General features: G+C 44.2%; 1 protein-coding gene across 1 annotated transcript in view; it reads left to right on the plus strand.

Annotated features, from left to right (window-relative positions):
* Positions 1 to 14,556: 14,556 nt before the first annotated feature.
* The window catches only part of arhgap5 (Rho GTPase activating protein 5), a 53,391-nt gene continuing 40,655 nt past the window's right edge, over positions 14,557 to 27,292 (plus strand). Inside the window, exon 1 of the mRNA XM_054796104.1 lies at positions 14,557 to 14,819. The gene's annotated coding sequence lies outside the window, so the exon portion shown is untranslated. The remainder of the gene's footprint in view (positions 14,820 to 27,292) is intronic.

Consider the following 27,292-nt stretch of genomic DNA (forward strand, 5'->3'; position numbering starts at 1 on the left):
CGCAGGAGGTCATTACTCAATATAACACTCTGACTCACGGTGGCATCTTAGAAAGAATGCCCAAATCATCATACAGCGACTGAACACTCAAACGATAGCTAAGAAATATACAATACAAGTACCAATACAACTTTAGAATAAAAAAACGACTATTTTAACGGTTTCCCATTATGCATTTCTTCCCAGCAAAGCATTTCACTGGCCACGGCTGCCAGGGTGCTGCAATGGTTCATTGAATCTGTTGTTCTCTCTAAATGTAGTGGGTGCATCTTAAACACCGGTGCGTCTTACACGCCGGAAATGATGGTATTTACACAACATGAAACATGATGGAGTGTTAAACATGTATATCAAATGATAAAGTACACTATTGTCACATTATTATGATGGCGCCACGTCTCTGCTAGATTTCACCGCTGTGTTCATTTGCGTCCTTCACCAAGACCTCCAACTCCATGGCTTCAAACCTCAATTTTCTTTTACGACCACGCTGCTCTCCCAACCTCGCCAATTTTTTTTGTTTGCTCACACAATTTAGCACATTTAGGTGGGGTTTTAGTGTTTGACTTGAGCAAAACAACATTGTGTTGTTATCTTGTGGCTGTAAAAGTGTGTCATGTCTCTAATGTAGTGTTACAATAAAAGCATAAACACATGTGACAGAGTGTGTGGAGGCCAGCCTTTGACCTCGGGGAAAGACAAAGAGTGCTTCTGTTGTCATTGTCAGAGGATAACTGATGAAAATCACTCATTTGACTCTGCTATCTGTTTTTGCATATCACTGCCGGGCGGACAGGAAGTCAGCTGTGAGGCGGCTCTCGGAGAGACCGGGTAGGTTCTAGACCAGGAGTGTCTAAACTTTCTCCAGCTAGAGTGGATGGGGATGGGGGGCACATTCGAACATTTTGATATTTTGACACATTGTGTACTTTAAAGATGCTGAAACGTTATCCATTGTACTGTAGGTCGATATATGCTCAGCTATCAGAACAAAAGAGCCACATCTTAGTTTTGAGTTATAGCAAATTAGTGTCATATTTAATAATATACTGTATCTACTTAATAATAAATTCATTCATTTTACAATCAATCAATTCATTTTATTTTTACAACATACAAAGGGCCAATACAAAAGAGCTTTGGGCCGAAAAAATCCCCCGTGCTGTACATCTCTGATCTTGAGCATCATGTGCATCCTATTTGAATGACTTCATCCAGGGGTGTCCAAACTTTGAAAAAGTGAAAAATGAAAGGATGCAATGGCCACTTTGATATTTTGTTTCCAAAAATTACAACTTTATTGTGACGCGGGGCGCGTATGAAACAGTGAATTCCGGATCCCAAGATGCGGAGGACAAATGGTGGACCAGAACAGGCTTTTAATAGTCTCTGTTGCATGTGTGAACAAAAAACAATGGTGCCAGCAGAAAACAAAAAGGGCACCACGACAAAAATGGAAAACACAGTGCAGTAACTATACCAGGCTTGACGGAGCTACAGGACATGTAGCAAGACTGCTAGGAAGATAACCTTGGAAGTAGCAGCAGGAAGCTTGGCTTGGCGTTGTGATCATAAGGAATAGCAGAGTGCCAAAAAGCAGCGACAGGTGAGTTTAAATGGGTAAGTTAATTGACGAGCAGCTGCAGCACATCCCGCAGCTCCGCCCAAGACAGGAGTGGCCAGGGTCTAGGTGCAAGACAGAGAAGAATAAGTAAAAAGACACCATAAACTGAGTAACAGTACGAAATTAGCCAAACCATACCACCAGTGTCACAGTAAGGTGTGACATTTATTTTGTTTTGTTTGTTTCTCATACGGCCGCACGGTGGTCTCATGGTCAGCATGTTGGTCACACAGTCACAGTCAGGAGATCGGGAAGACCTGGGTTTGAATCTCTGTTGGACATTTCTGTGTGGAGTTTGCATGTTCTCCCCGTGTGTGTTTGGGTTTTCTCCGGGTACTCCGGTTTCCTCCCACATTCCAAAAACATGCATGTTAGGTTAATTGGAGACTCTAAATTGTCCATAGGTATGAATGTGAGTGTGAATGGTTGTTTGTCTATATGTGCCCTGCCATTGGCTGGCGACCAGTCCAGGGTGTACCCCACCTGTCGCCCAAAGTCAGCTGGGATAGACTCCAGCATACCCCTGCGACCCTAATGAGGATACGCAGCATAGAAAATGAATGGATGTTTCTTATATTATGACTTAAAAAAACAAACTCTACGCCACTAAAATGACATTACTTTTCCTCATAATGTTATTATATTATTATTCTTGTACAATTGTGACTTTTTTCTCTTTTTACAACCTTTTTTACAAACTTTTTTTCTTATATGTATTGTAATAAGTCGACTTTATTCTCCTAAAATTGTAAAATTACAGCTGTTTTGTCACACCCTGCTGTGACACTGCTGGTATGGTTTGATTATTTAGTACTGTTTACCAGTTTATGGTGTCTTGTTACTCATCCTTCCTTGTCTTGCACCTAGACCCTGGCCACTCCTGTCTTGGGCGGAGCTGCGGGATGTGCTGCAGCTGCTCGTCAATTAACTTACCCATTTAAACTCACCTGTCACTGCCTTTTGGCACTCTGCTGTTCCTCACGATCACAACGCCAAGCCACGCTTCCAGCTGCTACTTCCAAGGTTCTCCTCCTGGCAGTTTTGCTACACGTCCCGTAGCTCCGTCAAGCCTGGTATAGTTACTCCACAGTGTTTTTCCAGTTTTGTCGCGGTGCCCTTTTGTTTTCTGCTGGCACCGTTGTTTTTTGTTCACAAGTACAACAGAGACTATTAAAAGCCTGTTCTTTACCACCATTTGTCCTCCGCATCTTGGGATCCGGAATTAACTGTTCCACACGCACCCAGCGTCACATGTTTAAAAAAAGTATATTTTCAACTACTTTAGCTTTCTTCTAGTAAATGTTCTTCTCGTATTTATGACTTCATTGCCGTAATATTTTGACTTTTTATTGTCGTAATGTTAACTTTTTCTTTTTAATTTTCCAAAAATTACAACTTTATTTGTTTTGTTTTTTTCATTTTTTTTTTTTTTTTTTTTTTTTTTTTTTACCCCTGTCCTGTCCAGCCTTTAAAGCAGATAGAATTGTATACCTAAATGCCGTCAAGTGCTCAACAGATTTACTCTGCCAGAGAGAAGTGTGATATACACTTCCCCTGTCATACAAAATTTATTCGACCTTGATGCTTGTTATAAAGCAAATTTGGAGCGACCGGACCGGAGCAGGAGGGGACAGAGAAGAAGAGAAAAGGAAACAGGGGGGGGGGCGAGAGGGGACAAAAACAAAAAAAAGAGAGACAAGAGACAAGGACAACAGCAGCAACAACAACAATTGTGACAGAACAACAGAAACATACAGAACGACATCAGCAAATAAATGTCCGTGACAACTATAAAGACGAACAAGGATAAAGGACAAATCAATATCAACAACCACAATGACAAAGCTGTCAATGACAATCAGACATAATAGCAGTCATGAAATGATGAACTATGACAGTGATCACAATGACAATACTGCATTGAAACAGTCGCACACAATAGCAGTCATGAAATGATGAATTATGATAGTGATCACCATGATAATACCGCATTGAAACAGTCACACATAACTGTAGTAATGAAATGATTATCCATGATAGTGAATAGAATCAAAGTTACTGTAATGCACATCATTGTAAAAAAAAAAAAATACATATACACATATATATACATACATACACATACATACATATATATATATACATATATATATATATATATACACATATATACCGCACATACACACATATATATATATAGTCATACTGCTGATATCACCGTCGCTGTAATAAAACCAACAACATAATAACACCCTGGTTAACTCAGTGAGTAATGTGGGGAAGTACGTATGTACTGTGAGTGTGCATATGTACAGGTATCTCTGTATGTGAGGAAGACTTCATATATATGTAAAGGTGCAGGAATGTGTGGGCGTGTGATTGTCACTGAGAGTGCATGAAAGGAAAGGGGCCGCCTTCCACCTCCCAGAGAGCCCCGCCCCAAATAGCAAGGCCGGGCCCCGGCCGCCAGAAGGCCACCAGGCCCATAGGGGCAGGCAGCACAAAGATCAGTGCCCCAAGAGCCAGCCCAGAGAGCCCCCCCCCCGGGAAGACCAGTAAGGGGCCGAAGAGAGGTAATCCCAGCCAAGGACAGGGCGCCAGCGGGCCGGAGGACCGCCAACCCCTGAGACCAGCGAGAGATCACACCCCACAAAGGCAGACGGGTACCGGGGGCCACAAACCGGCAGGCCCAGAGACGCCTCCACAGCCGGAAAGAAGCCCGCCCGCGCCGGAAGCGCCAATTCCCGCCCACCGCCACCCCCACCCCCAGGGAGCGGAGCCCGGCCCGCCCCGGGCCAACCCCCGCCCGACCCCCGACACAGGGCCGCCCCGCCAAGGGATGCAGGAGGCACACCCTCCACCCACCCGGCGGAGGCACGGGCGGCAGAGATGTATCGCCCAGCACCTGACCCCACGGATCAAACCCCTGTATGCCCCCCCCCCCCCCCAAAAAAAAAATAAATAGCTAAAATAAATAAATAAATAAAAGTACACACACGCACGTACATACACACTCCTACGCACCCACACACACGCACATAAACACTCCTACGCACAAACACACCCCTATGCGCACGCTCATACACACTCTTACTTACTCAAGCGCGCACACACACACACACACACACACACACACACAGTGGTCGACTGCCCGACACCCGGAAGCCCCACCCTATCCCCCGTTGGTAACCCAAGGAGCAGCGGAGCCGGGGACCCCGGGGTCCCAGACATACGATCCAGAACCCAGGGGCGGAGAGCGCAGACCGCCGGGGAGCAGGAAGACACCCGGCCACACCCCCCCAGCGGTAGGACGCCACCAGCGAGGCAGACAGGGGAGTCAGCGAGGAGGAGAGCGGGAAACCGAGCAGGCAGGCGGGAAAACGGGCGAGCAGCCAGGCGAACCACCACACAGCGCCAACCGACACCCGCGGGCCAGCAAACCCCGAAGAGAGAGCGGGAGCACCACACTCCAAGCCGCAGGGAGGCCAAGCACCAGAGCCGAGAAGGCGAGACCAGCAGCCGACCAGCCGACGGCCCCCACAAGCCACCAGAAGCCAGACCAGCCACATGCCACCAGAGCCGACAGCGCACCACCCGCGCACCGGAGCCCCACCCCCGACAAGCCCACAGACAGACCGGGGGAGGCGAGGACACAGACAGCGGCCCGGCAGCGCACAAAGCGCAACGGCGACAGACGCCCAAGCGCCCGGCAGAGCACGACCCCCCCCAGCGAGCCCGGCCCCAGGGCACCCGCCCCCCCACCCCCACCCCGCCACCCAGGCCCACAGTACCCACAAGCATGACCAAGCCCCAACCCACCAGCTGGCCCGGTGCCCCAGCAGCCGCCACAGCGCAGCAACCACCGGCCGCCGCGACAGCACACGGGCCACCCGAAGCACCAGCACCGCCCCCCGGAGACCGCCGAACCCGCCCCAAGAGCGCAGAGGCGCCCGCGGCACGTTTCAGTCCAGGGGGGGCACCGCGAGCCGCCCCCCCCGGCGCAAGCCCCGGCATCAACTGGCCCCAGAGGGCCACCCCAGGGAAGGGCAGGCGAACCAGACAAGGGCACCCCACAGGCCAGGCCGCCCCGGGCGAGCCACCGCGACGGCCAGGCCCCCGGCCACACCGCCGACCCTGGCGGGCAGACGCCGAGGTGCACGAGGCACCCCAATCCAGCCCGCCCCACCCGTGTATGTGATAAGGTGTGATAGTGTCTATGATGCAATTAAAAAAATAAATAAATAAATAAAATAAAATAAAAGAGGATGGTATATCTGTGTGCATGTATATGGAGTGTATGTGGATGATAGCTAATGATGCAATTAAAATCGGGGGACAGCTGCCGCTCGGAGGGCCCCTCACCTGGCCAGCCCCCCCAAACCCTAAGTGTCTACTCTGCAATTAAAATTGGGGGGCAACAGGTCAGTGGCACAGCAGGAGCAAAGGAGCCCCGCAAGGCAGCTCCCCTCCCCAATCACGCCCGACCGTAGGCCACCCCCCAATGTCCTATATATATGTGAGGTGGTGCAGTGGCACAGGAAGGACGGGGGCCCCACACCCCAACGCCGCCCAAACCGAGCAGGGGGGGGACCAAGGACACATGACCGACCGGCCGCCCACCACAGCCCAGGCTTGGGCGTGCCACAGGCCGCAGGACACACCACAGGCCCTACCCGGCCCGCCAGGATGCCCAGTCCGGCCCACCCAACCCCCCAGAGGCGATACCCCCAGCGCCCCCCAACACCGGAGCCCCACCGGAGGTAGCGTTCACAGCGCCACCCCCAAACCGCCAAACACCACGGACAAGCCACACGTCCCCAAGGCAGATCCGACCGCCACCAGGACAGCGGGAGCCGCGCCCACGCGCCCCCCGCATACCACCACGGCCGGCAAGGGAGCAACACCACGACGACCACAAGAGCACCGGACCCCACATAGAGCGGAGCACGGCCGCACCCACGAAGCACGCAGGCCAGAGGCGCCAGGGAGGGACAGAGAAGCAAGCACCGCACGACCGGGCCCGCGAGAGGAGCGGCCCGGCGCCCAAGCAGATGCCCCCGCCCGCCCCGCCCCCCGCCACGCCGCAGACCGGCCACCGCCCCACCCCCCGCCCATCCACCAACACGCCAAGGGGGAAACCCCGGAGGGAGGGAGACAACCGCCGGCCCGGAAGCAAGGACCAGCCTGACACCAGCAGGCAGCAGGGACCGCCCGCCAGCCCCCCGCCAGCCCGACCCCCAAGCCCCCGGCCAAAGCCACCCCCCGACCGCCCCACCCCGGAGCAAGCATCCCCCCGCCGATCCCGGGAAGCACCACGCAGATGGACACCACGCCGCCCGCCCCCACGCGCAACCCGCCCACGGCCCCCACACGCCCCACCCACCGAGCCACAGCGGCCCCGTCCCTGAGGGGAGAAAGCAAGGGATCCCCCCCACCCCAGCACCACGCACCCCCCACCCCGAGCCCAAACCGCACATCCGCGACCCCCACTACCGCGCCCCCCGTCACCCGGGGGACAGCCACAGGCGCCGGAGGATAACAGGCAGCTCCCACCTATCACACATACACCACACACATAAATCAGTGAAATAAAATAAGATAAAATAATTAAAAAAAAATAAAATAAAAATAAATAAATAAAAAGGGGCAACCCAAACCACCCTCCCACCCAGGGGAGATGGCTCCGCGGGGGCAGCTGGGCTCAGGCACCCGCGCCCCCACCAGGGGGAGAGGCCGGCCCCCACACCCCACACCGGACGGCCCCACGCGACAGCCGAGCAGGAGGGCCCAGGGCAGTCCCCGCCCCACCCCCAGAGGCAAAGGAGGCGAGGGAGAGCCAGCGCCACCAGCCGCACACGGGCCCCCCCAGCAGCAGTAGGCGCCCGGCACCCGCAGGATGCAGCACCCCATCCACCCACCACCCCGGAGGCCAACCAACGCCGCCCCCTGGGCGACCCCCCCGCCCCCGCCCCCGCCCCATCACCCGACCCGGACCCCTCCCCACCCCCACCCACCAGCCCCCCCAGGCAGGCAGCCCAGCAAAGAAGACCCGGGACACCAAGCCCGCCACCGCCCGCCCCCGAGGTACCAGGCCCACCGAGGTATTATGTTTTTTTCATAATATTACTACTTAAAAAAATATCTTTCTTTAATATTTCAACTTTATGGGACTAAAATGACGCAATTTTTTTCCTCATTACGATGTTATTTTTAATCTTGTCAGATTACATCTTTTTTTATCTTCAAATTTTGACTTTAAACTTGTAAAATTACTGCAGATTTTTCCATTTTTGCTGCTGTTTTTTTTTTTTTTTAGTTGTCTTGTTAAATTATATTTTTAGAATGTGCTGCAAACCAAAAAAACCCCAAAATGGCCCCGGGTCGCACTTTGAACACCCCTGATTTAATCTGAATATTGAATCAGTGAAATATTGTTTCCAAAGACGTCCTTGAGGTTGATCCAGGCATCTACTGTATGTTCCCAGCTTGGGATTGTTGTATAAAAATACTCAGACCACTTCCTTCTTGTGCCCGCTGGGGTTGGCACGGCATCCCAGCTGAGGCAGACACAATAGAGCGGCCGACCTTCAGCAGACCTTCATGCTGGACCATTATACAAGACTCATTTACGCTGCTGAGCTCAGAGCGGGACGGCTTTTTGTCTAACAGTCCCTAAAAGTCAAGCAGACTTTGACAATGACAGCTGATCTTCATCTCTGCGATGAAGTCCAGCTACTACAGTACTCTAAGGAGACTTGCTCAAATGTAATTTCCTGAGATGCTTACATGTTATTTATCACATTACTGTGACGCTCAAGTCATTGTTCCAAACTAATATGAGCCAGTTTAAGAAACAATTACAAACATATGGCGTTTACAAGAAAGACAAATGCTTTGCCTTGCTATCCCCAAGTCATCATTTATTAACTTAATAAGGTATTATGATGTTTCCCACAGGACTGTAATGTATTTGTGGTGGCAGTTGTCACTTATTAATGGCAATGTTGCATCTCTAACAGACTGTATTGATCTATTCATTGTTGAATGTTGATGGCATTTGTCCATCCATTATTTCATGCAGCTCTCATATCCTGCACGTGTTTATTACTGCACAATATTTCTGTCAACTTGACTTTTTTGGGTTATTTATTCTTTATCATGCAATAATCTGGCTACTATCGATTTGACTGTGACCAATTGTGAATGTAGTATTGTACATCGGTCACTGGATGTCACTAATTGTTCGGTGAGACAAGCACCAGACTTGATCGCCGGAACAACAGGCTTTTATTGGAGGTTTAAATTATCTCACAACAGGAACAATAATAATAACATAAGAATAAAAATAAGAATCACAACACAGGCTACTGTTGCGGCTGTAATCCACGACAAGCTAAAACTCAACTCTTGAGCATGTGACGTCGCTTCCTGTCCTCCACACGGAACAGATTTACTGCGACACACACCAGCACGAGTTTTATTTACACCTTAAATGACTTCTTTTCTCTGATTATAAGGTGTTGTGAAAACTTCCTTCCTGATTTCTTATTTTTTTGCATGTTTGTCACACCCCAATCTTTCAGATCATCAAACAAATTGAAATATTAGTCAATGACAACACAACTGAACAAAAAACTCAGTTTTAAATGAAACTTTTTGTTATTAAGGGAGAAAAAAAATCCAAACCAACATGACCCTGTGTGAAAAAGTGATTGCCCCCTAAATGTAATAACTGGTTGGGCCACCTTTAGCAGAGAAAACTGCAATCAAGCGTTTGCGATAAATTGCAATGAGTCTCTTAAAGCGCTGTGGAGGAATTTTGGCCCACTCATCTTTGCAGAATTGTTGTAATTCAGCCACAGTGGAGCATGAACAACCTTTTTAAGGTCATGCCACAGCATCTTAATAGGATTCAGGGCAGGACTCTGACGAGGCCACTCCAAAGTCTTAATTTTGTTTTTCTTCAACCATTCAGAGGTGGATCATTTTGTCTTGTTGCAGAACCCAAGTTGGTTTCAGCTTGAGGTCACAAACAGATGACCGGACATTCTCCTTCAGGATTTTTTGGGAGACAGCAGAATTAATGGTTCCAATTTATAACAGGAAGTCTTTCAGGTCCTGAAGCAGCAAAACAGCCACAGACCATCACACTACCATCACCATATTTTACTGTTGGTATGATGTTCTTTTTCTGAAATGCAATGTTGCTTTTACGCCAGATGTAATGGGACACACACCTTCCAAAAAGTTCAACTTTTGTCTCATCAGACTACAGAGTATTTTCCCAAAGGTCTTGGGGATCATCAAGATGTTTTCTGGCAAAACTGAGACGAGCCTTAGTGTTCTTTTTGTTCAGCAATGGTTTTTGTCTTGGAATTCTGCCATGCAGAAACTCTGCCTGGTTTCTTTCTTCATGGTGGAGTCATGAACACTGACCTTAAATGAGGCAAGTGAGGCCTGCAGTTCATTGGATGTTGTTGTGGAGTCTTTTGTGATCTCTTGGATGAGTCGCCGCTGTGCTCTTGGGGTCTTTTTGGTTAGCCGGCCACTCTTGGGAAGGTTCACTACTGTTCCATGTTTTCGCCATTTTTGGATAATGACTCTCACTGTGGTTTGCTGGAGTCCCAAATCTTTGGAAATGGCTTCATAACTTTTTCCTGACTGATAGATCTCAATTACTTACACAATGTTTATGGCCTTCTTCTGTCAACTTTACTCATTTCTATCTTTCTTTTTTTATATTACTGAATAAGCTATCTAAAAATCCTGTTAATGTTACAATTTCACATGTTTATTCTTTTCTTCCAATAGATACTGGCAAAATGTTAAACACAGAAAGTGAATAAATTAATTTCTGAGACACGGAAACTGTTCTTCTTCCTTTTAAGATGTTGAATTGTGCAAGAATAAACGTGATGTTTTTCAGTGTAACTTTGTTAAGCATGTTGGAAATAAACTAAGCCATTACCATTGTTGACATGTGAAGGTATTAAAACTGTCTTGAATTAAGACGACTTGTTCAAACGCATCACTTCCTGACATAAAGGCAGATGTCGCCTGGGATGGAACAGGCGGGGAAGCATCTTGACTTGGGAGCAGCGGGAAGCGAGGACAGGCCGTCTGTCTCAGCTCTCACACCCTCCAGCTTTACTTTCAGAGAGTGGCTTTAAGGAGATTTTCCTGCAGAAAAAGCACTCTCATAAGCCCTCGGGTGTCACTTTTGAATGATGCACCAGAGAGAGGACGTAAGATTGTGAGCGTAAACATTCCATGACAGTGTGTTCTTTATTTTGTCTCTGCTGCATCATCACCATGTGTCCTTCATTATGTCGTAATTAACTCACGTAACAATGCTAATATGCTTGTTAATGTACTTGGCTGGCGTCCGATATGTACTTTTCATTCATACTGTGATGATGTTCCTTCTCTTTTTGAGCTTCTGCCTTGTTTACATTATTTCACATGTGAAAAATTCCCTCAGTTTTTGCATGTTTCGGTTTTGTCGCACCTTTCGGAACAAATTAAACACCAAACCCGAGGTACCAGGGTACTCCGCATACTTCTAATCGCAACTCATTATGCAAACGACAGATACCTGTCATACAAACACTCACTTCTATTCAAACCTCTCCACCACCATGGGCAAGTCCAAAAAGCTGTGAAAAGACCTCAGGAACAATATTGGAGACCTGCGCAAGACTGAAATGGACTACAAGACCATCAATAAAAAGCATGGTGAGAAAGAGAGCCCTTTTGGTGCACTCATTGATAAATGATAAAAAACCTTTGCTGTGGAGCTCCATGGAAAATTGTACCTTGTGGGGTCAGGATGTTTGTGAGAACGGTGACGGAGCAGCCCAGAATGACGAGAGAGAAGCTGGGTCATGATGTCAAAGGAGTTGGGAGCACAGTCAGCAAGAAAAGCATTCTTTGCTGTCATGGATTGAGATCCTGAGATTTGAGATAAAGCTGACAAATACCCCACTGATTCAACCATGAACGTGTAGTCAGTGGAATATTTGTGATGAATAGAGAAGATTATTTATTTAATTATTGGGGGAAAAAAAACTTCATTTTGTGCTTTTAACCTCCATAATTAGGCTGTTTTTTGGTCGAAAAGCCATTTCATTTGCCCCAAAATCTTGAGTTTCACAGAAAATAATAACTTTGTATTTACACCCTTACTCACACATGTAGTATACATGCAATACAGTCCTTTTTGATACTAATTTATCACCCGCAAGGCATGCTGGCCCAACAGGTTACCCAGCATGCCTCGCGTGCTATAAAGTAGTATAAAATAGTATTAATTTGCATGCATTTGCATGTGTAAGCGTATATTTCAATACCAGCATAGTCTGTGTGGTGCAGTTGCATTGTGTGTCCCACACGTGTTGCTTGTGATTTTTGGTTGCACCGTGAATGAGGGTGCTGTTTGGTTTCATGACTTCCTGTTGGTTTGTGTTGCATGAGTATGGTTGTAAATCACCTCCTCATGCAAATTGATGTTATGTACACTAGCGCCACAGCCACAGCCCAGGCTTGATTAGTGTTTGAAATATACATTTTTATGGCTTCTTAATTAATGTATGTTTTTTGCCATTAGCGGGTGGTCTTAGGACGTAAGCTCTACAAATAGCTGACATCTACTGTATATCCTCACATGCAGATAAATCTTCTATTTTACATCTGATGCGGTTATTAACACTGTTTATCATGTATAGCTTAGTTTGGGATGATCACGCCAATCAAGCAGCTCATCCTTCCATTCCCTGATGAGTAAATCCAGGCACATTTTACATAATTAAACATTTTCCATGGCGGTGGAAAAAAAAAAAATCATACCAAATGTAATTACATCACGGGAGTGCGGAGGTGGGTGGGAAGGGCTGCTCATTGATGTTGGATTGATTTATTCATCAAACATTCCTGCCAATGAAGAGGATTATCGACATGAATCAGAAAACAATTCCCGCCATTATCGTCGCAGATGAAGCTTCTGTACTGTCTGTGCTCCGCCACAGGAAAACATTGATCATTTTAAGACATAGGTGCCTAAACTTTTTCCAGAGAGGGTTGCATATATAAAAATTAAAGATGTGGAACGCATTTTGATGCATTTGTACATGCAAAATGCTGAAACCAATGCAATGTAGTTTAATATATGAACAAAACAGAGACAGGAGCGGCCATTGACAAAGTATTTATTTAAATGCTCACGGAGTGTGGGCATGAAAAACAACACATCGTACAAAATGACAACAAATTCAAATACACTTAGAGGCGGTGGTGCATGTAAAATAACAACACCGGCAGGTCAATTTTGGGGGGTGGGGTGGTAAAATGCGATCTTTGTTGTTCACATTACCTAAAAAATGCGACTTGCATTTTTGTGGAATGTGAATGCAATGCGTTTGGGAAATGACGCGCATGCACACAAACTAGCGTCTCAGTACGTTTACGGAAGTAAACACAGCCGCAATCCTGGCACATTTGCGGCAAGCAACAATGGTGACTTTTAAAGCAACATCCAGATCATTGTTGGCGCTGGAACTAATCTTTTTGAAACAACAGTCACTTTTATTACAGTTACTTTTATTGTACATGTTGCACTGAAACTGGAAGAGATGACACTCACGAAGACGGACTGTGTGAGAACGAGGCAGAGTTTTGTTGTGGAGGATTAAAAAATGCCAATGGAAAACCAACAAAGATGTACTAAATAAAGCTGACCTATCACAGCTCTTCATTCCGTGTCGCTTTTAATGCGAGACTTGACATTTTTGGAGGTGCACACCAAGCTACGCCGGAGGTTTAGGAGGAGGGAAAAGGGAGGAGCCAGAAGGCGTCGCTTGTGCCGTGACGCTGCTAACTAAACATTAATTAAGTGACTGTCGGTGTGGCTCGTTGCTCCGCCTTGCATCGGAAATAAGGGACTATGGAAACAGGAAGCAGGCAAGAACAATAAAAGGCGTACTGAAAAACGGGAACATTAACACTGGGCCAACAAAAAAATCAGCTGTTGGCTAAAAATGGCCCCGGGGCCAGACTTTGGACACCTCTTTTTAAAATTTTTGTCCACTTACACTTTTCTTTTTATGCTCATTTTTGGTCATACTATTTAATATAATCATGATGTGCTCATATATTTTTAGAATTATATTTTGTTCTATTTAATTAGATTTGTTTTTTGTGATCTTTAAAGTAGTTTAAATAGACCATGACTATCGAAGACCAATAGGTAATTTTTCACAGTCATTATGAATCAATAATATCATTCAGTTATGTCACGTTTGATTACTGGGTATGAAGTTACACCCCGCAGTATATGTTGAGCGTGATGGTTTTAAAGCTGAATGAATACATTTTTTGGGAAGAATAATTCTGATTTAATTATAAAGAACTATAAAGAATTTTATAAAGAATTAATAATTAAATAATGAAAGTTTCACAAATGACACAACATCACATGAGCGCTTCATCCAGGACTGTCTTGCTTTTGCTTTGGCTTTTTTTACGTGACACGTCTTCATTCTTCTTTTGATGGACAACAACAAGGTATGGCAGTAGAATAATGTTAGAAGAATATACACGCTAAATACAAATGAGCACAACTAGACAATAAAGAACACTCAAAACACCACACCGATAGTACAGTACTATTATGCTAAGTGGCTGCTTTATGACGAACTGTATGTGACGTTTAATGTGTTCCTTTACGTCGTCATTGTACTTGAAAAGGGATAAATATTAAAGAAGTCATTTAAACTAGAGTGTTGTTTCTTTTAAGGCAATGAAAACAGGTGACGAAGAGACAGAGAGAGCGAGCGAGAGAGAGAGAGAGAGAGAGAGAGAGAGAGAGAGAGAGAGAGAGAGAGAGAGAGAGAGAGAGAGAGAGAGAAATGAATGGAATGGTGGAGCGATTGAGTGTGTGTGTATGGTGGAGGAGAGAGAGAGTCGCCATTACTGGCTGCTTGTAAGCAGAGCAACACATTCCTCTCCTGGAGCACCAAAACACAACCTTCATCGTCACATCGCAGCAGACGTCACCTTCTTTCGGACCGAGCAGCCCCAAGGGACACCACAGGACTTGTATGGTGGATGTTGCCAAGGACTTTTCTGCGTTTTTCATGAGGGACTGGGTGCTGCTCTTCTCCGCGGTATGTGGACGTGGGAGCGACCATGTTCCTCCTAGGTGGGTACTGGAATGTCTCTGGGCTGGATTAGGACTTCGTTAGCTCGGCTAGCTCCACTACTCTGTTGGGGGGAGGACCTGCCTGCCCAGTGTGGCCATCCTGGGTTGGAATAAACTGACATAAGAGCACACATCCTGACGTTAAACGTCTCCGAGTTATGTTTCGACCCCGCCGCAGGCTGGCTGAGCTGCGGCAAGCGAGCAAGCTGCTAGCGGGCATGCTAAACTAGCACGTCTCGGCTAGCATCGGCTCCTGTCATGCTAAGCTAGCCCATAGCCCTGCGAACGTTATCTTATCTGATGTCGAAAGGTGCTTTAATTTTTCTCTTTACTGTAATTTGAGCCCCAACAGAGCAGGGTGGTGTTGCTTTTGTGATAGAAGCGAGTAACCACGACAGCAAAGTGTGTCCTGGTTCATGTTCGCTGCGTGCTTTGACGCATAAGCGCTACCGGCTGCTTTAATTCACCAACTCAAAACTGGCCCATTTTAACCATCAGTCGTCCAAGCTCAGACCGATAACGCTGACTAATCAATTTTAAAACTATTTAAACGATGAGCTCAGACTGTCCTCTTTTCGGTTCATCGCTTCCAAAGTTTGGACGTTCTTACTGGTCTTACTGCAGGATATCATTGGGAAGGAGGCGGGGTGGATCAGAAATGGAGAGGGGTGGGGGTGGGGGGCCATGGGGGGTGGATGGACAATGTTTAAAAAAACAAAACACTTGACAGAAACAGTGTATTGCGACACACTACTGTGATGTCAGCTTAGCTCAATGTGTCATGGTTGGGTCACGTCATGGTTTCACGGGCCTGGTTCTAGTCCCAGTCCATCCTCTGGACTCATTGAAGGTGCAGCTGAGCCTTCCCAAGCGTATCTTTAAACCTTTATCCCCCCCATGCAGCCTCCACAGACCACATATTGTCTAATTCTTACGAACTAATGTAATAATGTATGACTGGTCCATTCAAGAGCACAGATGTTCATCATTATCATCAAAGTAGTCATAAACTAGGTGTGTTTGTTTTATCATCCTAATGTGGTCAGTGTTTGAATTCAAACGTTATTGCTCGCCTGATTTGAAAGATAAGTGTATATTTCCACTTCTGTATGAAACCTGGACAGTACAAAGACAAGACGTCCTCATGCACTATAGGTCACCACAACTGAAAGCAAAAAAAACAAAACATGATTAGTATATAGAAAGTGTGCTGCATGTATTATTGCTTTATGAGTTATAGGCACCTTGCCGGCCCTGGTAATGTAGTTTTTTACCTTAAATTGCTCCCATATTTGTATATTTACACAGCTGCAAAAGGCACTAATGTGTATCAGATATGCATCTGTGTCTCGTCCTCATGGCGGAAAGGCACTTTATTGTCAATTTCGTGCCAAGTCATTATACATTTTGTATAGAGCAGGTCTATACATTGTCCTTTTTATTAAAGAAACTAAATAGCCTAATCTTATTTACATCTTTATAGCTTATTTATACGACAGCACGTCGTAATTTTAACTTTGTGAATTATTTTGCAGTCTTTCTGTTAGGGCTGCGAATTAGGATGATAGTGCGATTATCGATATATTGTTCTAAATCAACATTTCTCTTACTGGGCGCAATTTTCTCAGATCCCAGGGAGGGTGGTGTTGAACGAGGCTGTGCATGTTTCTCGTGCTGCCCATGTATTGTACTTTAGTGAGACACTTCTTCCATACTGCAAAGTCCTTATCCAGCTTTGTCCCATCCACATGATGAACGCCCATGCGAATTCACATTGTGTCTTTCAACGCTACCAGCGCATTTTTCATTTTAACTTCATCGCTCGCATCCGCCATATTAGCGGCATTGTTTGTTTTTTCTTCTTCTGTGACTTCGGCCCGGACAAATTTTCAGGATGTAAAATGATGACCCTGGCTCCCTAAAGAGGAATGATGAAAGAAGTTAGTGGCAAACACGATGAGAGCTTATCACTGAAAGTTTGTGAAATTTAACTGGCGGAGTAATGGTAATGGTTTAATTTTATTCTTTTATTTTGAACATGCATACAGGGTTAGCATGTTGGCCACACAATCAGGCGATCGGGAAGATCTGGGTTCGAATCTTCGTGCGTGGGTTTTCTCCGGGTACTCCGGTTTCCTCCCACATTCTGACTGCCATAGGTGTGAATGTGAGTGGTTGAAGGTCTATGTGTGTCCTGCGACTGGTGTACCCAAGATAGCGACCCGAGTGAGAACATTAAATGGATGGATACACATGCATACAGGGGGAATGCGTCACATATTACAATTCACAGTTCCACATGTCCAAAAAAGAGAAGCAAAGCTTATTTAATTCTACCCCATTTGGCCGGGGGCAAGCCCTTGATGTGCAATTCTCCACAAAAACATTGTTTTACTGAGTGTGAGCAACCACAACCCACTTTTCTCTTTGACGAGCTATTTTCCCTTCCGGTGTAGTAGCAAACAATGGTGACTGAAGGGACGTCCTCATAAAACTAACGCATAGGTGATAATATTTGCAAACTTTTTTAACTTGCTCCTTTATTTTTTATATTATGGCCGACTTTTTAAACTTTGGCGAGAGGGAAGAAGTGAAATGGTGTACAAAAAAAAGGTGACCAATCACAGCTCTGCAGTCCGCTTTGCAGTTAACGTGAGGCTAGAAATTTTTTGGAGGTGCGCGTCAAGCTGCGCCAGAGGGTTTGGAGCGGGCGGAGTCAGCCTGCGTCATTTCCACTGGCTCCGTTGCGCTGGAGCATATAATTCAGGTTTATGGCCTTCCTATGATTGACTTTTTGCCCGCCTCAGTGACAGTCATCAGTGATCAGAACTAGGGGTGGGAATCTCTGGCCACCTCACAATTTGATTCAAATGCCTGTGATGCGATGATAAAACGATGGACCTCAGTGCATCTTTTTTTGTGATCAATAGTTTGTCTGTTTCTTCGTGCATAATTTTTTTATATATACAATTTTTTACTCACTGTGTACTACTAAAGCAAAGCATATTTGTAACGATTCACAATTAAAACAAACATGAAACAGATTAATTTACTTCTATTATCTTTTAATAATTGGAAGGTTAAATCTACCAACATATTTGCCATTGCACAGAACCAGCAGGAAAAGTAAAGTGCGCCAGTAGCAGCATGTATACAATTAACTAACTTCAGCATATTCTGAGTAACCAACATAAAAAAATCTGCCATTATTCACAAATAAGACTTCTGAATTCAAACTAAAATACAGAACATCGACTCTATTAGAATCATAGAATAATATTAGACTGATATTAGAATATCAAAATAATATTTTTGCTGTACAGCTTTCATACAAAATCTAGATTTCTGTACTAGCGGCTGTCATACAAGAATAATGCTTGCAGACGTTATGTTAAGAACAAGAAAAAAAACTCGGCTAAACTTTTTCACAGTTGCAGTGTCTGTGAAATAACGTTGAGGTGAGACGTATCTGGGTTCCAAAGTGCGCAACAAAGCACGAAAGCCCTGCTTTTCAACAATACGGCCACAAATCCTTTGCAATAAACGTTACGATTGACTTTGTGATTCACTTCGCCTTTTCCGAGTTGGGTGGAAAATTAGTTATCACCTGCTCGATGGTTCTGTAGTTGGCAGCAACTTCAGCTGGCTGTTTTTCCTCCACGTTCGGGTGGAAACGTGCCATGTGGTTTCTCGTATTTGTCGTGTTCCCAAAATATTTTAAGTTTGTATGACAAAGCTTGCATATTGTCTGGCTCTTGTCCAGCTCATTTTTACCTTCAACTACGTGAAAGCCAAAGTGCTTCCAGACGCTTGCTTTAAATCCAGCGGGTGCGGAGTTTACGCACAGCCATTTTGGTAGCGTCTTACATGAGGTGCACCACCTGAGCAGCCCTTGCGCTTTCTTTTTGTTCCGTTTTTTTGGTTCTGTTAGCATCAATTATTGACATTTATGAATCGATTAATAATCGTCAATGTCTGCATCGTGATGCATCTAAGAATTGATGATTTGCCCCACCCCTAACCAGAACTGGGGAGCATCATTTCTATAGAAGTGATCTTCGTCTTGGAAGCACACCAGACAAGGACCACTTGGAATGCTTGAATCATCCAATGATTGAAGGGTTCATTAGTAATGCTGGGGGGGGTGTTGTGTTATTTTTCATTGAGCCAGTGGAAGTGACAGTCAGTGTTGTAATTGTTTTAAGTCCTGCTGGGAGATGAAGACTAATGATTGTGTCTCCCCCACCAATCAAAACATCAATTGTTTATCTTTCCTGCTGAAATTACCGCAGTGGTCTTCCTGAAGGTCCGAGCAGAGGTCAAAGTGTTATCAGTCTGTGTCGCTATGTACCTGAAGAGCCAGACACCAGAAAGTGAGTCTCAGTCTTAGCCTCAAAGTGCTCGTGACACCAAAAAAAAGATTGAAAAAAACAACAAAATGAAAGCACTCGCTTAATAAAACATTTTTGTCATATTGCTGTCATAGATAAATAACTGTGAAATAGGAGTGAAATGAAGTGTTGATTCTGACACGCCCCCCAGGGAGATTTCTGAACTGACGGCATCTTGGTTGTGACGTCACTGCTAAACTATGTTCAATCAAACACATGCAGCCATGAACTCACAGCAAAGCCAAGAAAATGACAATCACAACAATAACATAACATTCACTGATCTTGCGTTATGATAACTATGATATAACACACACAAAAAAATGGCCACAAGTATGTTTTTTTGGCTTCGTATGTGACACTGACAACTGGAAAATAAAACCAGTTAGCCCTGAAATGAAACCCCATAGTGTTCGTAGAATAGATGTAATATAAAATATACATATACATATATAAAATATACATATATAAAATATACAGTCAAACCTGTCTTAGCGGCCACCTGCATAGAACGGCCACCTCCCTATTGCGGCCACTGAAAAATCCCCCGCAGAAAATTTACGTGTTATAGACCCTGTGTATAGTGGTCACCTCGCTAACGCGGCCAGCGGCCACCCATTTTGTATCCCTTGGTCAATATCTGACCGCATATAGCGGCCAAAATGCCGACTCAAGCAGAAGCTTCATGCACGAAAAAGTTTCATTTTTTAATCAATGAAGGCGTCGTGTGTAGACTTTAATTACTGAGTCCTAGCTCAGTCACAATCATTCACAAGATACACACAAACTGTCAGTTGTTCCACATAAAAAAGCCGTCTTCTTTGGAGCTTGTTGCAGACAGTGACACCGTTTATTTCCTGGTCAAACATGTAACTTTAAGAACATTTGCACCAAAACATTACCGGAAAGTACGCTGGGGAACAGGATGTGCTCCCAGTGACACTACAATACAATACAATACTGCATGCACGCCAAAACATATGCTAGCATGCATGCTATCGTATGTTTTTAAAAAGTCAGCGGGAGCAAAACTGAGTTTGGTTGTACTTAATTGAAGTATTTTGAATGTACTCGCGTTATTTTTGATCAATCCTCATCCACAAATCCATCAAAGTCCTCATCTTCTCTATTCGACACAAAAAAAAGCCGTCTTCTTTGGAGCTTGCTACTACAGTGACACCGTTTATTTCCTGGTGTGAGACAATGTGCACTGGTCAATACTGTAATGCCGCTTGTTGTGGGGAAGGAGAGACTCACGTCGCCGATGCACTTTAATCGCTTTAATAACAGCGGAGAACACTGCAGGACTTTACATCCACACACTTCCCAACTCTCTTGACACTCACAGTTAGCCTCAGCCTAGCTCTCCTGCTCGTGACATTGCACCGTCACTTCCCGTCACTTCCTGATGAACTAAAGCTGTAATGACACTCTGCCATACAGGTATATACAGCCCACGAGTGAGAGAGGGCGCTATTGAATCATTATTCCATCCACTGTTAGAACAAGTGGAATCACAACAAGTAAACCTGTTACATACACACAAACGTGTACAGTAGTTTGCAATTGAAATTTGTTAAAAAATAATAATAAACACATTTGAAACAAGAAACGTACTGTAATTATGTTTTAAATGTAAAGATTATATTACAACTTTTTTTTATTAAAACTAAAATTTTCTTCATAAAAGTTTAAGATCAGCCAACCAAATCCAAATTCGAAAACAATATATTAAAAACAAACATAACAAAAGACAATACTAGCACAGCTTTGTTCTGTGGGTGGTGGAGAATAACAAGCCTAGTAGGGCTTTACAACTTTTATCCGCAGTCCCACAGTGCCCTCTACTGGTCAACATTCTAAATGGCCACCAACCTGTCTATAGAGGCCACCTGTCTATTGCGGCCACTTTTGCAGTCTCCCTCTAGTGGCCGCTATAGACAAGTTTGTATTTATTTACTTCCTGAAACTGACAGATCGACTGCAAGATAGAATAGAAAGACGAGTGACTGCAAGCAATTCAGGTCGAGAACACTTAAGGGTGACACCAGCAACCAGGTGCAAACAAGCACAGCCATGAACGCACGTGAAGAAAGGGATATATTTCCAACAATAATAACATTCACTAATATTGTGTTGTGAGGTGTATACGTTTTACTGGCAGTGATCGCAACAGCAGATAGCACATTAGCCGCCTAGCTAGCGCGTCAGTTAGGAATCCACACTGCATTAGCCGCCATGAGCACTAGGCTGGCTACTATGAAGCATATCAGCAGGAGAAATGTGAATTGACTTAGTGCCACATTGGCACGCTTTTCCACGATCGAGCATCTTGTGGGGTTTTGACCTACCATTTTCATCTGCGGGGCAGTATGGAAACATTTGTCCCACGAAGTTTGCCGATCTGACGAGGCGAATGGTGTCTTTTACAAATGTGAACAAACTGTGTAACACTGATGATACAATATCAGATTGTGTGTCTGGAGGCCACACTGTGCTTGTGCGACATTTTATGATTAAAACCTCTGGAAATGTACATGCAGCTTCTGATTGTTGAAGCCCGACGGGGAGCCCAATTAGGCCCACCAGGGTGCTTCACTTCAAACGCCACATGGGAAGTTCTCTCTCATCAATTGTCCTACTTCATGTTTGAATATGATTTATATACGTCTGATTAAATTTGCTAAATTCTCTTAACCAAGTTAAACTTAATTTCTGAATTATTAAAGTATCTGTTAGGCATGGGACGGTCTGATAACCTTGGGCAAAAATATCACAGTTTCACAGTATTACAATTACAGCTCAAAAATGTGTTATTTTGAAATATCTTTATTGCAAAGAAGAGGGGAAAAAAACTTTTCTGTTGGACATTTTTGTCATTTTTAAACAATACGTGAAGTAGAACATATGTATGTATAAATAACAAACAATAACAGAATTATAATAAATCAAATGCAGTTCTTAATGCTATTAATAATTAAAATAATTAATGCACAACACCACAAATATTTTTTTAGTAACAAAAAAAACAAAGCAAAATGTAGATAAATGCAGTGACGGCTCAAAAAGATCACAGCATAAATAATTTAAATAAACTTGTAATGTTACGTTAATGTTATATAAGCGTGGTGAATGTGCAGGTCACAAGTGTTTTGGAGTTGTTGGATTATTTACTTGCTGAGTTTTATGTCACCAAATTTCACTTCTGTTTCCGGGTCGTGACGATTGTTAGCAACTGTTGCCAATTGTCGCTTGTTGTCAAGTTTTGCCACCTAGCGCTACTGTGCGTGCGCATAACAAGGAAGCCTCATGTTACAGGAGTAAATCTTCTGAATTTGCATACCTTTTGAAGGAATTTGATGTGAATGCAAAGTTTTCACTTCATGATATATTAGTGTATTTTGTCATTGTGTAGTGTCAATACATTTTTACGTGACAAGCGATTAAGTGATGACATTTAGGACCTCTTAGGTTATGGTATTTACATTAGCATGTTGAAAATGTAGTTAAATAGTGTTCGATAGCTGCAATGTGTGTGAAATTCACACTCAATCCAGGGCCCTATTGGAATCATGAAATCTACTTTTAAACGCGGGATCTCGCGGATATTGACATATTGGGAATGAAATGCTGTAATCATGACGAGAAGGAACGTTTGTGGGGGGAAATGTTTCCCAAACGGGCTGCTCATTCATAGCGGCATGAAACACTCTGTGTGCCAAAGTTATGTTTTAGGTTTGGGCACAGGGATGACAAACAAAACAAAGCAAATAGAATAGCAGAAGGTAACAGGCCGTGAATTGGGCGAGTTCTGTGATGAGAACACTGGAGGAGATTAAAAAAAATGTTGAGACATTAAAAGAGAGGCTAAAAAGCTCATCACTGCGCACATTAACAATGTGTGTGCCACCGGTGAAGCAGAGGGAACCCCAGCGCTCTCCCCACTGGATGAGCGCATGGCTGCCATTCTTAGTCAAACCGCCATCAGTGGCAATGTGTCGGATGACTTGAGGGACACAGATGAGCCTCCGCATCCAGACACAGCCATTTCCCCTGAAAGAGTCCAACGTACAGCTCAACTACAGCACGCTCTCAGCTGCGTACAGCATTATACTGCACCTGTTGCTCATTTTGGAGCTTTAAAAATGGCGTAAGTAGCCAGGGCTCAGTGCATGTTGACTGTCGATTTAATGGTTATATAATGGTTTTAATATTTGGTTGGTTATTTTTCTTTAATTAGGTCCTAACAAAGTGAAGTGAAATAAAAAAAAAATCTAGATGAAATGTTTCTCATAAATACACATTTATGAATTCTTTTGTCCTTCCTAATTGAAATCAAAGGACTGTATAGCAGCCCATTACGTCGATCACGAGCTACCGGTAGATCGCCAAGATAGTTTGGGTCGATCGCGTAAACGTCATTTTGTAGATGTCATATGACATCAGTCAGCTGACATTAAGCGCCCTTCCTGGTTCGCTCTTGCTCCCCCGCGGTGTTTCAAGCTACACACGGAGACACAACTTTTATCTGTATTATTCTTATTACGGATAAACGCAGCGGTAAGATATAACAAAAGTTATCTGCTCAGTTGTAGCTGTTGTAGCTACTTACCTGTAGTGACTAACTTGGGTTTGCAAGCCTGAGCTACGGTAGGCCATAAGTGGTAAAAATAAAATAAAATAAAACATACAGTAAGTATAAAAATATAATATTGTGGTGCGCTTATTTTGCCCAAGTGATGGTCAGAGGCACATCAGCTTGCTTACGAGAAGCGGCTCTTTGTTTGGGCAGGCCGTTGCCAAGAAAGAACTTGCAATGAGTTTCTTTTTTTAAAATACAAATGAATAGAATAGAATTTAAATCAATCAATTAAAAAAGTGGCATGCATGTTATAAAGATAAGTCAAAAGAAAAGTCAGTTAATGCAATTGCTTCTCCTGTGAGCTGATGAATTTCAGGAGGTCGAAGGTGCGGCGTGAGTTCTCATGAAAAATGACACGATTTGTTTGTGATGCAGCACGTTAACTAAAACATAAAAAATATTGTCAATTTAGAAATTGGATCGCATGTTAGTGTGACTAGAGATGCATTTTTTGTTGCATAACTAATGAAAATGGCTGACATAGATAAAAAGAGCATGTTGACAGATCTTCATGTAAAACTTTCCCACTGCCTGGAAGGCTCCATGATCCGACATAGCTGTCATAAATTATGACAAGGGAAGTACAAAGCTAGAGGCTTGTCTAGCCGCTTAGCTCATATGTTGCTTCCCGAGAGGTCGTTTGTAATTTGCCTAAAAGTTTAATGCATGTTTTCCGCCTGGAAGACTGCTTCTTGCATCGGACCTCTCGTGGGAAAAATGGGATGAGTCAGTAGCATCTTGGCTTGTTTAAAGTAAAACTCTTCTTTGTTGGAGGCCTGCTTAGTGGTTTAGGTTGAAAAAGGCAACCTGTTTATTTTAATCGAGCAGGGTTTAAGTTGACAAGGTTTACCGTCCCTGGTGGTGTGTTGTGCTGCGGTAGGGGGCTTAACAGCATTTAGTCATCTCTAAAAGCAGCCTGCCGAGTGATAGTTTAATACATCCTTAATGCAGCCTCACACCAATACACCGATAGGGATGTGTGACGTACGTAGTCACAACACTTACACAGGCTGTGCCCAAGTGGAACCGTATACAGGCTCCATCTTCGGTTTGTTTACATGTATTTTAAGACACAGGCGGGAATGGGAACTGATTTTGCCTCACCAAATATGTGAACCAGATGTTTGGATTTGGGTGAGTGACTCGCTCAAACACTGCGGTCTGGATGCCGACCAACAATGAAGAATGCCACGCTGTAATGTTCAGTTGGGCAATCAACCAAAAACAATACTATTGCACATTTTCTCAGCTGTCACTTCATAAATGCAATAGTTTGCATTTTTGCTCGCATTAGTCAGGACATATATAACTACCTATATTTGGGTATCATTTATATCAGGGTTCTCAAACTCAACTTACCTGGGGGCCTCTGGAGGTAGAGTCTGGGCCGAATCAAGTATTCCACAAAAAATTGTTTCAAGTATTTTAAAAAAGGCTGTTCAGAACATGAGCGTGAACATAGGCTCCTCTTGCCTATTATTTGCTGCCAGAGCCTTGGTATAGCGCTTTCTCTTACACAGCATCGCTGGCAGTGCTTCCAGATTCCCAGCATGCCTTGCGGCACTTGTTTTGTAAAAAGTTACTTGTTTAAAGTCAACATTGTTGTTGTTTATTATTCGCCAGAGTAGTAGTAGTCGCCCTGTGTGTGTTTACTAAAATGATATGCTGTCATAATTTTGTGACATGCAAGTTGAACAGAACTGCAATTTAAATACTACAATATGATAAATAAAATAACAATTATAAATTTACCAATAGGAATTAAAACCGTGGGTTTTCTCTGGGTACTCTGGCTTCCTCCCACATTCCCAAAATGTTAGGTTAATTGGAGAGTCTAAATTACCTGTGGTGTTTGTTTGTCTATATGTGCCCTGCGATTGGATGGCAACCAGACCGCCTCCCTCCCTGCATACATTCTGCACAATAGCTAGTTAATAGTTCCAACGGTGTTTGCTACTTAATCCTAAAGGCAGGAGTCGAGCAAAATGAAGTTAGTGTTAAGGCATGCTCGTCCTGTTATGTTGATGTTCAGAATTCCGGTGTTTGTGAATGCACCTCCCCGTGGCCGTGATTGGTGGATAATGAGGAAGTGTTGTGTGTGTGTGTGTGTGTGTGTGTGTGGGTGTAGAGAGCAACTGAGACATTACTTTTTGCAGGTGGCAGAGTCTGCATTCATTCAGCACTGAAATGTGGCTCTGATAGCTACTTAGTTTTTTTTTTTTACTATCGTTGTCACCGGTAACTACCAAATTTCAGTACACATTCATAAATATATTTTGTGAATAAACCCATTGAAATAAATATCTTCATTCATAAATGACTTGTGCAAATGGAGTTGTGTACACAGATGTAGTGCTTTAGCTGCCTTCTTCGTGATCAGGTGTGTTTTGGTTTGCCAACCTGCTATACCTGCTGGACCGTTTTCTTGCTGACATCATCCAACGTCTTGGGCGTGTCTGAAGGATGCCATTTGTTGTAGCCATTCTGCAGGTCATGTGACAGAACGGAAGGCATCGTTGCTGCAGGTTGTATAATGTTTTTGCTCGGCATTCCTGTTAAGTTGAAGACTCAGTCAGAATAGTTGTGAGTCTTAATCGGGTGATTCCGTGCTGGTGCTAAAGTCTCCCCTCCCCCTGGAAACATGATCTTTTCTCAACCTCATTTGTCCCCCGTGGACTGAATTTTTGCACACATGTACTTTCTTGGCTCATGCAGACACATTGGCAGTGGGATAGCCAACACTAGAAAGGATGCCATCATCGTCATGGTCAACAATCAGCCGCCTCCTGTTATGTCACGGACGCCTTCAGGCTGGGTTGACCTTTATCACCACAGAAATGCTGCAAATAAGATGGTCTTTTATGTAGCATGATGATTTTATTCAAACATGTGTGCTGAAAAGCACCCCAAATGATGTGGTTTACATAGTGGCGGTGTTTATAACAGATCCCTGCTCTGACTTGATTTCTGTGGTTTGATTCTCGCTGCGAAGCAAATAATTTCTAGGTCAGTGGCTGTCAAAGGGCCAGACTAGCATGCCATTTTTATCCTGCCTTGGCACAAATCGCTCCAAACGACTTCTTTTTCTCCGCCCGGGGGAAAAGTGACGTTAAGAGCGGCTTGTCATCGAATCACTTTTCCTTTCTCTTTTTGTTTGCTCAGAAGGGGGAGAGCTTGTTGTCACGTGTTTGGAAACAACTTTTTTTTTCAAAATAAAGTGGGGCTCAATTTAAAATGCTGAGTTTAAATTCTTTCAAATTCCTAATTATCCCGTTTAAGACCAGCTTGTTATGCATGTTACTTGATCAGGGTGATAGGATAGATTACTTTATCATGTTCATTCAGAATAATGACAGATTACTGTGGTTGGCCTCACAGGCATAAGGCAACTGAAACGACTACCTAATTGTTTTGTGTGATAGCCTTTATGCATATTTTAC

This window comes from Dunckerocampus dactyliophorus, chromosome 13 (genome assembly GCF_027744805.1).
Source record: "Dunckerocampus dactyliophorus isolate RoL2022-P2 chromosome 13, RoL_Ddac_1.1, whole genome shotgun sequence".
NCBI classification, from domain to species: Eukaryota; Metazoa; Chordata; class Actinopteri; order Syngnathiformes; family Syngnathidae; genus Dunckerocampus; species Dunckerocampus dactyliophorus.